This window comes from Uranotaenia lowii, chromosome 3 (assembly GCF_029784155.1).
Source record: "Uranotaenia lowii strain MFRU-FL chromosome 3, ASM2978415v1, whole genome shotgun sequence".
NCBI lineage: Eukaryota > Metazoa > Arthropoda > Insecta > Diptera > Culicidae > Uranotaenia > Uranotaenia lowii.
Window position 1 is genome coordinate 46,816,452 of NC_073693.1, and position 13,591 is coordinate 46,830,042.

Here is a 13,591-nt window from a genome sequence, read left to right on the forward strand (position 1 = left end):
TTTAAAACCTTTTAAAACCTTTGGAATTCTGGAAAACTCCTTAAAATGCAGTTACCCATTCAAATAATTCGTAGAAGCATTATTATTGACTTTTACACAGTAAATTTTTATAAATAATCTTGTTTTTGTTGAAAAACTCAAGTGGTGCTATTCTTATTTCGCACCCTTTTTTCACATTTTTGGTCCTCAACGCCAATTGCTACGTTCAAAAACTTATGCTTGATTTATCCGTTAAAAAACTCAGAACAAACTGTGGAAGAAAATTTTCGTAATTTTCAATCATTCATATTTTAACAAGCAAAACACATACTGGTGCTATTCTTATTTCGCTCACTGTATGGTAAAACATTGGTGTTTTGGCTATTAATTTTACCATATCTCAATAATGTCCTTATCATTCATCAACCATCATGGTTGCTGGAAAAAATAAAAAAACTCCGAGAACTCACAGAATCGAAAAAAAAACAAAAATTGCTAACATGTTTAATAATAGCTTTTTAAAAGCTTTAGTGACCAACCCAGACAACCAGAACTCGTATTTTATTTTACAGATTATCTATATATATAAAAAGCAATTATCTGTATGTTTGTTTGTTTGTTTGTTTGTTTGTTTGTTTGTTTGTCCTCTATAGACTCAGCCGTCTTAAGAGCTAGAGATCTGAAATTTGGCATGGATGCTCATTAGGACCAGGAATGATGAAAAATGTTTTTAGATTTTTGGACGACCCCTTCTGAAGGGGGTCGTCCATACAAGACAAATATTGTTTTCACGTTATTGACGTTATTTTCCGTCGGATTGTGATGAAAATTTGCACATGAGTGTTTTGAGAGACGAGCAATCGATTACAGTTATCAAATTTAGGGTCAGGGGTCGGCCAAAGGGGTCATCCATATCAACTGATTAATGTTTTTGCGATATTGGCGTTATTTTACATCGGATTGTGATGAAAATTTGCACATGAGTGTTTTGAGAGACGAGCAATCGATTACAGTTATCAAATTTAGGGATAGGGGTCGGCAAAAGGGGTCGTCCATATCCACTGATTTATGTTTTTGCGATATTGGCTTTATTTTACATCGGATTGTGATGAAAATTTGCACATGAGTGTTTTAAGAGACAAGCAATCGATTACAGTTATCAAATTTAGGGTCAGGGGTCGGCAAAAGGGGTCGTCCATATTCACTGATTAATGTTTTTGCGATATTGGCTTTATTTTACATTGCGCATTGGATTGTAATGAAAATTTGCACATGAGTGTTTTGAGAGACGAACAATCGATTACAGTTATCAAATTTAGGGTCAGGGGTTGGCCAAAGGGGTCGTCCATATTCGCTGATTAATTTTTTTGCGATATTGGTGTTATTATACACCGGATTGTGATGAAAATTTGCACATGAGTGTTTTGAAAGATGAGCAATCGATTTCAAGTTTCGAATTGCGGATCAGAAGTCGGCTGAAGGAGTCGTCCATATTCACTGATTAATGTTTTTGCGATTTTGACGTTATTCTTCATTGGACTGAGATGAAAATTTCCGCATAGGAGTTTTGAGGGACGCTCATTTGCTTTCAGCTTTCAAATCTTGACTCAGGGGTCGGCAAAAGGGGCTATTATCTGTTCACTGTTTTTACGATATTCTCTTGATTGAGCATAGAATTGTAATGAAAATTGGCACATGGGAGTTTAACAGAAAAGATAATTGATTTCAAGTGGCAAGTTTTGAATCGTGGTAAAAAAAGGCCGTCCATGTTAGTTGCTCACTGTTTTCGCGATATTGTCGTGATCATGCATCGGATTGAGATGAAAATGTTCAGATGAGGGTTATAAACTATGAGCAATTGACTCCAGGTAGCATGTTCCGTGTCAAGGGTCGGCGAAAGGGGCGTCTATATTCACTGATCACTGTTTTCAAGTTCTTGACGTTATTTTACATATAATTTGAAAAGAAAAAATGGCACAAGGGAGTTTTTAAGAACGTAAAATTGGTTTCAATTATCGAATTTCGGGCCATGAGACAGAAAAAGAGGGTTTCATTGAAAGTTCAGTATTTTGTGCAATAATTTTGTTGGAGGCAGTTAATTGATACCAATTCAAGTGTAAAGGTCAAGCAAAAGAGTCGTGCACACAAACAAATAGTACATGTTTCTGCCATAATGTCTAGATTTTGCAACCGATCGAGAAAAAACACTCTCACATAAATTTTAATAAAAAGCCAATCAACCGTTTAATTTGAATTTCAAGTAACAGTAATAGTAGCGACTTAAAACACTGCTGAATCTTTTCCCCAAAATTGTCGAAAGAATGTTTCGAATTCATTTTCTAAACTCATTTTGACGTACCAATGATTTAAAGCGAAACGAAGTTCGTACGGGATCAGCTAGTATCATATAGAATGTTATTTAAACTCATTTTCGTATATCTGCACCTATAATGTGCGGTCCATGCATATTCTTTATCGTATATGAATGAATTGCATGATTTTATAACAACAATCCGTATACCTGTACCTACAATGTGCGGATCATGCATATTCTTTATCGTATTTAATTACATAGCATGATTTTATTACGACAATACAATCCAAATGCTATTGTGTCTATATGGCCTCCAAAATGATACGTACATACTGGTTTTGCTGCATTATATACAATATGTTTACACGTATATTTGCCCATATATTTGTGTTGCAAATTCGAAATACCCACTAGATGGTGGTCTGGGAATTAAATAAAGCTTAATGATTGGTCATGATGACGTTTTTAGGATAGGATTAAGTATTTAGCCAGATTTTGGTTTTATTAGAGTTCTGGTAATGTTTTAGAATGTGCTTTAGCTTTTTATGAAGATAAATGCTATAGTTCTAACAAAAGTTAGCTGACCATAATAAAGCTAAATTGTTACTGGGGAGGTGTCATGTCTAAAGTCTCAAGTCTCAGGTCTCAAGTCTCAGGTGTCATATCGAAAGTATCAGGTCTCAGGTCTAGGTATCAGTTGTCTCAATTGTCAGGTCTCAAGTCTCAAGTACCAGTTTGCAGGACTCAGATCTCAGGTCTCATGTCCCTTGTTTCAAGTTTCAGGTCTCAAGTCTCTAGTCTCAAGTCCCAGGTTTTAAGTGTCAAGTTACATGTCTTATTGTTCCAAGTTTCAGAGCTACAGAATTTGAATGGTCTTTTTTTACACGGTTTTCGGGAATTAACACGGTTTTATGCACGTTTTTTTTAACGCATGTATATCAGTGTAAAGTCTGCTTCATTTAATATTGGAACAAATTCTTTTGCTCATTGTGGCGCTCCTAGTGGACGGATTTGGAAACTTTTTTCACCCATGTGCCGGGAAATTCATTACCTTTCACTATGTATTTATGTCATAACACCAAACGATAGCATTTTGTAAACAACCGCCATGGAAGACGAACGGAGAGATCAAATTGTGCACAGTTTTCTTACGAGTACGAGTACGAGAATTTCTTCGAAACAGCAATGAATAAGTTTTTTAAACTTTTTTTATGAAAGAGTAAAGAAAATGCTACATTTGTATGAAAAACAAATTATGAATTCGTTAATAAATGACTGAACTACACGCAATTGTTGTGTTCCAATATTAAATGAAGCAGACTTTACATCCGTCGAACTTGGTCAGCACTTGGTCGTACAGCTTTCGAGCACGGATTCTGGCCACATTGTTCTGCTTCAGCGTCCGATTTGGCTGTTTGCTGGCTCGGAATGACCTTATTCCTTCCCGGAGACGAATTCGTCGCACCGTACTGTGAGCGGCCTGGAACTTATTGGCCAAATCGCGGTCTGAAAGATTGGGATTCCTCTTGACGGCCTTGATGACTTTCCCACGCAGTTTCCGGTCGACAGTTCCACTCCGACACTTCGAATGCGGCTTCCGAGCCGTCGTCAATGTTTCCTTGTACTGCTTGATAACACGCCATGCGGTATTTCTGGGCATTTTAAGCTGTTATCGTTTGGTGTTATGACATAAATACATGGTGAAAGGTAATGAATTTCCCGATACGTGGGTGAAAAAAGTTTCCAAATCCGTCCACTAGGAGCGCCACAATGAGCAAAAGAATTTGTTCCAATATTAAATGAAGCAGACTTTAAAAAAAAATCTTGGTGTATGTTTGCATACTTAATCTCAAATTAATCAATTATTCAAAAATAATATCTTATGATCAACGCAAACGTTTAACTGAGAAAGCTTCATGATCTGACTTCAAATTGCTTATTTCGACCATAACACACAGAAAACCACAACTAATTGCCACCCTCACTGACTGGAATGGGGGTCTTTCTTACCACAACGAGACTCCAAATTGAATGCAATTTCCGCAGTAACGCATCTAGTTACTCACATTCCACACATACACACACAATCCGGAATTGGCCCATCCGGACGTTAAAAGTTTTGCTCCAGAAGCTCGGTTTGCCATCGGTATGAGCGTCCGGGGTACACTTTCGACGAGTGAGCGGCCAGAGCGAGTGTGGGCGGTGATTGTACCGGATTTATGCTTTAAGTTGCAATGACTGTGTGACTTTTTTCAATTTTGCCTAACGACCGCTTTGAGTTGCAACTGATGGAACTTGTCGAATTTCAGTTTTTATTTTCGATCTTAAATAACTTTCTTTATTTAATTTTTAACACTAGAAATTAATCAAATTGAAAATCACAGCCAGGAAAAAAGAACGTAACAGGTTTTTGACAGGTTGTAACATCGACCGTCAATATGGAATATGAACCAAACGCACGAACGATTGTCGTAAAAATGAATGCATCATTTCATTCGATGGAGCAATGCCGCTGACTGGGCTGGCTGGCATTTTGCATAATGAGCTTCGGGAATCTGGGACTTTGGCACGATTGACAGCTTAAGCTTAAGTAGGCAAGTAGGTATGTTGTTGCGATTTCATTCATTAGCTACTGGTTTTGGGGAAGATTAAAGCTATTTGAAGGTATGAGCTTGAGATAAGATTCCGTGAATGGATTATGATGTTTGTGATAAGATTCAAGGAGTTTTGTTTGACAAATTTTGGAAGCAAGCTATCCTGATAAACGTGAGATGTCTAATTCTAAGTACATCAAAATGTTTGAAAATGGTTTTATATTTAAAAAATTGTAAAACTAAATTCATTCTCTAGCTTTATGGTAGATTTTTTTTTCATTCTTAATACTCTAAGAAATCCACTTTTGAGCTAAAAAGATGTTATGTTCTCTGGAGCAACTTTTCAGAAATACCTTTCTTATTGGTAATAAGACCTTGAAAACTGCATAAAAATTATTCAAAACTCTGTTTTGAATATACAAAATCGAATGATATAACGTGAAATAACTTGATCCCAAATTATGTTTAAAATAAGTGTAAAAAACATGTCAGAAAAATTGGCTCGCTTTCGGGGCGGTTTTTAATCCTTTATCACTCTAGACCTAAGACATTTCATTCAACGACACTATATGACGTTCATAAATTTAATCTTATTTTTATCTTTCAATTGCAATGCAATTTTATAAACCTTTTGGTTTTAAACTCAATTCTTGACACACAATAAACCTAATTCGTCTTTTGAAATGGTTTTTATTTCGGAGTGTATCAAAACAAGCTCAACCATTACTTTACTACCTATCACCAAAGTTACCAATTTTTAGCTATGATATTGTTGTTCAATCAGTGCATGAAAAAAACAAATTATAAAGATTTGTTTATGGTGTTTGATTATTCAAATTTAAGTTCTTTTAAATTAACAGTTTTCCGTATAAAATCGAAACATTTGAAAACACATCTTTTAGTTTTTGAAATGATAAGCTGTATCCAAATGAAATCTTTGAATTTGCTACAAAACTGGTGAACTTAGCTTATTTAATTTGAACATAGACTAAGTTTTCAATTTACAATAAAAATAATAAGTACAAATGCGATCTCAATGTAAATTACAAACGAAAAAGTCATCTTGATAATTTTTACTACTCATTTACTTATACATACTTATTTCATTTTCAAAATTTAGAATATTAATTAAAAATCTTAATTCTGCACCTGAATTCAGGGTATGAATTTTAAATTTGTTTTAAAATCTCAATGAGATTTCTGATTTAAAAAACGATTCCTGAATTAAGATTCCAAATCAGCATTACGAGTACAAGCCAAGTATTTAAATTTGATCAGGATTCCCAACCATGAACCTATAATTTTTATTATGATGTTTTGGTTTTTAAACTGAAATTATTTTTTTTTTATTACTTTTCATTCGACTTGCGAATTTGAAAAAAAAAAATGTGAATAAAACTATAAAAAAATGGTGAATCTTGTTCTAAGTTTTCAAATCTGGATCTCCATTTTTAAGCTTAGTGATGTTTGGATTTTGCAAAAGAAATAAATCTTAAGTTTGGATTTTAAAGAATTTAGTTAGAAAATCAAGCAAAACCCACGATGGTGCCTGATTTTATTCATAATATTTAGAAAATTACTATCTCTTTTTTTCTCGCCGCAAGTGTGCTAACTTTAGAAGCGTAACTCAAATAATATAAATTTAATATTGAAACTATATTCAACAAAGTTCAACACTACGCTTTCGGTAACTTAAAGGTATATATTAGGTTAAATTTGGTCTAGCGGTTTCTGAGATATTGAATGCGATATTATTGAAAACGCATATGAATTTCGAAAATCATTTATCCAGTTTTGAAGGATATTCAAAACCAAATTTGAGCGATGAGAAAAACAGCTTTTCATTTCTATTTTTAATTATAATTCGTACCAAAAATCAAGAATCCCAAACAAGATACGAAATCCGAAATATGAAAACAAAAATTCAGTTAATATTTTAATAATATGGAACCAGAAGCCCTGGAATGAGTATAATCTCATTTAAAATTTAAGGTTCAGAAACGAATTTCTATCAACAAGCAAGAAAATTTTGCAAAACTGAAGCAAAATTTTGAACAGGGGATTAATTTTCGAGGTTTTAGAATTATCTAGATTTTACTGACTCATTTTTGATTGCAAACTTCATATCACCAGAACGAGAGATAGACAAAATCTGACGAAAGATTGGATCTCAGAACGCCAAAATCTTCTAAATCAATCATTGAAACAAAAGCATAAAAATTTTGTCTCTTAAATTTTGAATTGAATTTTATGAATAATTTTTTTATAGTGGTAATACCTTTTTAGTCATTTATTTTAATGATAAAAATATATGTTTTTCATATTTTTGTTTTATTTATGACGAGTTTAATCATCGGTAGATACGTTTATGAATTTAATTTATCTACCTTATCGGTGAAAGTTATGTTCTTTAAACAAAAACATTTCAATATCATGAAAATTATAGGTGGTTCGAAAGTTAGAAGAAACGAATAAATTTTTAAAATGAGCTAGGAGAATTTGATTTTCAGAAGAATTTTTATCACATATCATCAATTTTATCCTCATAGAACTAATTTTCAATTTTACAAACATGAAATATTGTTTCTGAATAAATCTTTAACTAATATAGCCAATACATTGAATCTAAATTTAATTTTAATTTTCGAATAAATTTACCAAATTTTACTGTAATGTTTTTTTTAATTTTCAATATTTGTGTTCTGGAAAAGAAAAAAAAATGTAATATTTTTATTTGTTTTATCAAATTAAATATAATCATTATCTTTGTGTTTTGAGATAAGTCTCTGAAGATCAAAATGGAACTCTTTTCTAATCGAATATTCACAATTCATATCTTATTTCAAATTAAAGATATTGCAGATTAATATTTCAATAATACCATCAATTGAAAATAAAGAAAAGAAATGTTAATTTATTTATATGATCAATAAATCAAAATTAATATAATGTTGTATTTGATTTCCAAAAACCCTGAAACGCTATAAGTCACTGCATAAGTTTATCCCTGTATGGTTCCAAGTCGCGGGAAAAGTTGTAATTATAAATTATAATCAAATAAAAATGTTCTTTAGTGTTAACCGTTCTTCAAACAAGTTGTTTTTCTTCCCATATCTGGAATGGTCTGACACAACATGTTGCTTATCATGGATTATTTCTGACCTGACCTGAAATTTATTTTAGAATGCGGGAATTGATTTTAAATCTGGTGTTAGGGGAACTGGGGGTAAGACACCACGTTAAGTAGAATCTTTTATAATTCGTAAATGAAGAATGCAATCCAGTAAATAAGACAATAGTTTTGAAAAGGGGGCTGTTCTTCACCAGAAATATACAAACAGGAAGACTTATACCAATTATATAAGTCTTAATCGTAGAATCATGAAAGCCTTTTAAAAGTATGATTTCCATTTCGTATGGGGCAAAGTGCGCGTATGTGTGTACCCAAACGAGCCGCTTAATGTTTAATATGTGTTTATTGATTCAAGTGCCTCCTAAAGTGTTTGTCTGATAGAAAAACTTCTATTCTACTTCCACAGATGGAAAAATGTATTGCTACCCGCAGTGCTGCCAGATATACTGACATTCTTGTGAATAGTTCATTAAATCTATATTAAATTTAGGAATTTTAAATATATTCGTTTATATTCAAGTTATGTTTTCCAATTCAAAATATTAATATCTTTAAAGTTGTTGTGATGAAAATTGCATATAAATTTAAACAAATATGAAACATGCTTAAAGATAAACGGACATGGCACATTTTGCCCTGTCTATAAATGTTTGTTAAAAATCGTTCAAAATAACAGAAAAAATAATTGAATAAGGAAATTTTTCCTTTTTTGATGATTGTCAAGACCAATGTTCATCATTAGAACAGAAGCCAGGTAAGTTTTTTGCTGATACCGGCGCCGTGATTCCCTACGAGAAAAATTGAAAAATTGCAAGAAAAGCTCCTAAAAAATTTTGTTTTTGTTTTTACGTAATATAGAAAACATAGGAGGTTCACAATTGTTTATAAACGCATAAAAGTGTAAATTGAACAGACTGACATTTCCAGAAATGTTGAAAAATGTTTGTTTTATGAAATACTGATGGTGGTGCATCTTGTCCTGACTGCGCATATTATACCCAGTTCCCCAATACCTTTTTCATGTGTTCTATTCCTGTGCGATTTTTAGTCAAAAATGAAGACCATCATTTTTTTTTTTTTTTTTTTTTTTTTTTTTATCTTTATTATAGAGGACCATCATTTGGAAATTTCTTTTTTAACTTAGATTTTGATTGAAGTGAATTTTAGGAATTTTATTCATCATGTTATGTTTTGAGACGGATAACTATGTAAATAAGAATGAATTTAGAATTAATTAATTTAGAAGAAATTAATTTGTACATTTTTGGTATTGTTGGTATAGTACTCGTTAAATTTTGAATTTCGAAGACCCCCCCTTGATGTTGGCATTCCCCTGGTCGCAAATATTAAACTATTTTGTTAATATTAGTTGGTGTGTTGGTAATCTAGTTTATCAATATTGCAAAATCTAGTCGATATGTTTTATAAGGTTTTTTGTAGATGATTCCGAATGAAAAAAGTTAGAAAAACAGTTCTACTTTTAAAATTTGTGTACCTTCTGACAGAAATATTATATGCAATTTTCGAAATCGTCAAGAATAAATCTTTCCAACGATGTTAAAATAGGAGTCGAATTAAAGTTTTGACCGCCATCTCGGACCTTACGATAGAAAAAAAATCTTACCTTCAAAAAAGACATTCAACTTCAGCTTTGCTTCGCTACATCTCATTTTTCAGGGATCCGATTTTCAAAACTCAATTTTTTTTTCAAATTGATTCATTATCATTTTTATAGAACATACTTAGACTTCGAAAAATCACAGTTCTTCAGTATTTTGGAATAATGATTATGATGTTTGAAATGTGTGCTTCGGGTCATATTGACTCGAACAGCTTTGGAAAGTTTGAAAGTTTACTCTCTGGAGCCACTTTCGCTGAATGATCTACAAATATTTAACATTATTGCGACGAAACTTTGCCGATTTTCTCCACTTTCCGATTGGAAATTTTAATTTTTTTTAAAATCAGACGAAAAAAAAACTTTTTTTGCCATTGTTTTCAAAAATGTTTCATTTTGACACTGTTTTGGAAACTGTATCAAAAGTAATACTTCTTCACAGATTTTTTTTTCAGAAGGAAAAGCAGTCGCTATAAAAAACAAATTTCGTATTGAAAAACAAACACTTAAGTACAGAGTTGCAAAAACAACTATTTTGTTACTCATTTAGGTTTCCAGCTGTATTGAAGTACCACTAGATTCGGTATGAAATAAGTTATCTGGTGAATATAAATTTATCAAGGAAATCTTGCGTATAGCTAAAATGCAGTGCAAAGTCGAATTTAAGTGCAAGAAAATCTGACTAATTTCAAATTGACATTGAAAAACAGCTCCCTTTCAAAATTCGTCAAAAATTCTGTGTTTCGTATTTTGAAAACCTAAAGATGCGAAAATGTACCAAATTACTTAAACTTTTCAATTCTCTTTTCAAAATTTATGTTATGTGACTTAAACAATTTTTTTGATTAATTGATTGAAAAGTACGGATTTCAAAGCACTTTTTAGCATTTTTTATGGTCTTGGTCTTAAAAAATTTCAGAGAATATATCCTTATGTGCAACGTATAACCTCTAACTTTAGTTTTCTTGGACCTTAAGTGAATTTTTTTAAGCATTCTATAGTTAATCTGCAGTCTTTCTTCCGAAGCATGTTTTTTAGGATTTTTTTTCTTAGACTTTGAATAAATGGAATTATGTTTATCGCCGCGTTTTAATGTGATTCAAATCATCGACGTTTTTCGGTGGATCCGCCTAATGACTTTGAATAATGGAAAACTGAAGTTTTGTATGTGAATAATGTTTGAAAAAAACACATTTGATTTAAGTTACGTTACGAGGTTTCTAAAACAATTTTTTTTGTTTAAATCGGTTGGGAAACAAAAAAAAGATATATTTATTTTAGTCAGGAGTGTAATTGAAACTCCACGGACTGTAACGGGTAAAAATTTCTGGGACGACAGATGATAGTTAAAGACTATCAATCTGAAACTTGATCGTGTAGAAAATCTGTGGAGAAGTATGGGGATACTTGATCCCCTTTTCTTATTTTTATTATATCTTTTTGGGAAAAAAAGTAACTCGCCATTTTTTACGTTTTCTTATAGCATGTAACTTCAAGTTCATATGTTCCAAAAGTTGGAACGATACATGAACTCGTAGATGAACTAGTAGCATTTCCGTGAGACTAAAAAAATTGTGATATTTTTTTGAGTTACAGGAGACTTGATCCTTTACTGAAGGATACTATGGACAAAAATCTAGTAAAAGCCGAAGATAAAAGGTCCGGTGACTATTTTTTGCCATATTAGTTCACATTTAACAGTTTATGAGTATCAGACAAAGAGAATTCTAAAAGTTTGTCTTCTACCCTGAAGTCATTGCATACTTCTAGGCGCAATTTTCTAGTTTTTAGATAAATACAGTATTTTTAGTCCTTTTTAACAGATAATTTCTGGATACACATTAGATATTGAACATATATTAGAAATTTCATGATAACCAATGATCACGATCCATTCGAAACATAAATAATATATTTTGAGCGCTAGGGAACAATTATATCATAACATACATTTTGAAGAACTTCTTTTTTAAAAAAATTGAGAGTATACTATTGCTTTGAAAGTATGTCATTATTAATTTCATATTATACTCTAACATTTGACATAATGGAATAAATATTTTTTTTATAATTTTTTTATGTGAGAAACATTTTAAAATGATAAAAAAGATCTTCAAATCACATTTTGTTAATTTTTTCAAACAAAGTTCAATAGCTCTAAAAATTAAATTTTTAAAATTAGTTGAGATAATAGCATTCTTGGCTTATTCTATTTGGCACATTTTTCTGGAACATTTGATATTTGTAAGACATTCCTGTTTCGAGATATAGCGAAAAGATCAAGTATCCTCATTCTCCCCTAAAGTTTAATTCTTCAAACTCTCTGGAGCCACATTTCTGAAATGCATTCTTAATCAATTTCAGATAATTCATAATTTATCAAACTTATTCTTTTTTACACATTTTAAGCACTTCGAATCACACACTTGTCTAACAAAATTATTTCTTAAGAAATAAATTTTATATAGCTTACTCTCTGAAGGAATTTTACCATAGTGTGATTTTTGCAGCCATTTGTTTTTCTTGTATTGTCAATGACAAACATTCGATCATTATTATAAATATCAATTCTAGAATGGTATAAAAAACAATCATTTGAAATGATAATCTTCAAAATTTTGCTAATTAATCAAGAAACTCCGATTTGGCTTCACCAACAAATTTGCAACTGGTCAGCATTTTTTGGCGCTCTAACCACTTTTCATCCAACCAGCAAAACCGTTTCCGATTGTCTTTTCTCGACATTTCAGAGTGATGTTTTCCGTCCGTTCGGCAGCGGCGGACACTTTTCCGGAATGTAAATCAGATTAACTGCATTGAACCGTTTCTGGCCGGTTCGCCGCTGCTGGCCTCTTGCTGCTCAAGGTTTCGCGAAAGACTTCCCTTCTTTCCGTTCTTCATCATCATCATCGCCCTCTTGAGTAGCACTTCAATTGCATCCAAACCAAATGGAACTGGAATGAGCAGCAGCCCGTAGAGCTGGGAAATTACCGTATTCCATTAATTAAATTTCGTTCGTCTCTGTTGCTGCTACCTATCACCTCAAAGCCCTGGAACGGGGCTGGAAGCATTCCGATTTGAAGTCCCCTCCCAGCTGCCGGATTCCGGAATCCTGGAATGGAAGGGACTGTTTCTGGCTGCAAATGCAAAATATGCAAATCGTTCCGCTGCTGCCGGGTTGCTTGGAAGAGGACAAGACAAGAGATTCATCGTAATTTGATTACACTCTTTGTGAGTGAAGGAAAAGTAGGGAGATTTGTGAAGGGCACAAAAAATGCTCCCTGGAATGGAAATGCTGGCTGCTGCTTGATGCTGTTGGTGAGCATTGCAATGAATGGCAAATAAAATTAAGAAAAACTATTGCCACCCTTTTGACTTCAATCTCCCTCATGCTGTGCCGGGATGTTGTTGATGCAGTTGTTTGATGGATGCTTTTATTGCTGTTCCCGGTTCAGTGGAGCAAAAAAAAATCTCCAGCTAGGTACTAAACTCGCGAAGTGGAATGAAAGTAATGCATTACTTTTTCCGTTGTTTTGTTTCGCGAGATGGATTGCAACTTTTTTTGTGATGGAAAACACACATTGTTGCTTCAAGCAGTAGTAATCTGGAAACAATTAGAACTGCACGTTCACTGTTTCAAGAGTAATTTAAGCTTTGATTTTATAAATTAAATATCTTCTTTTACAGTGAACCATTACAAAATGAGATTCCAATCAATTGTAGACTAGCGACCGTATTTTTGATCGAAGACTGCTCATAAGTTCCGGCACAGACTAATTTAAATACAATGATTTTGACCACTTTGTTCCCGTCTTTTGCGAAGTTTTCGATAGAATCTGCAGGCATTACATGTTTTCAAAAATACGATATGGTAAGGACCCAAATTAAATTAATCGGTCTCGCTTGAGGATAATTTGATGGATTCATTTTCTTCAGTACGATCTGGATTTTGT

At 32.6% G+C, this 13,591-nt stretch overlaps 1 protein-coding gene across 4 annotated transcripts in view; it reads left to right on the forward strand.

Moving 5' to 3' along the window:
* The window catches only part of LOC129752380 (uncharacterized), a 238,786-nt gene that overhangs the window by 125,452 nt on the left and 99,743 nt on the right, over positions 1-13,591 (forward strand). The gene's annotated exons all lie outside the window — the stretch shown is intronic.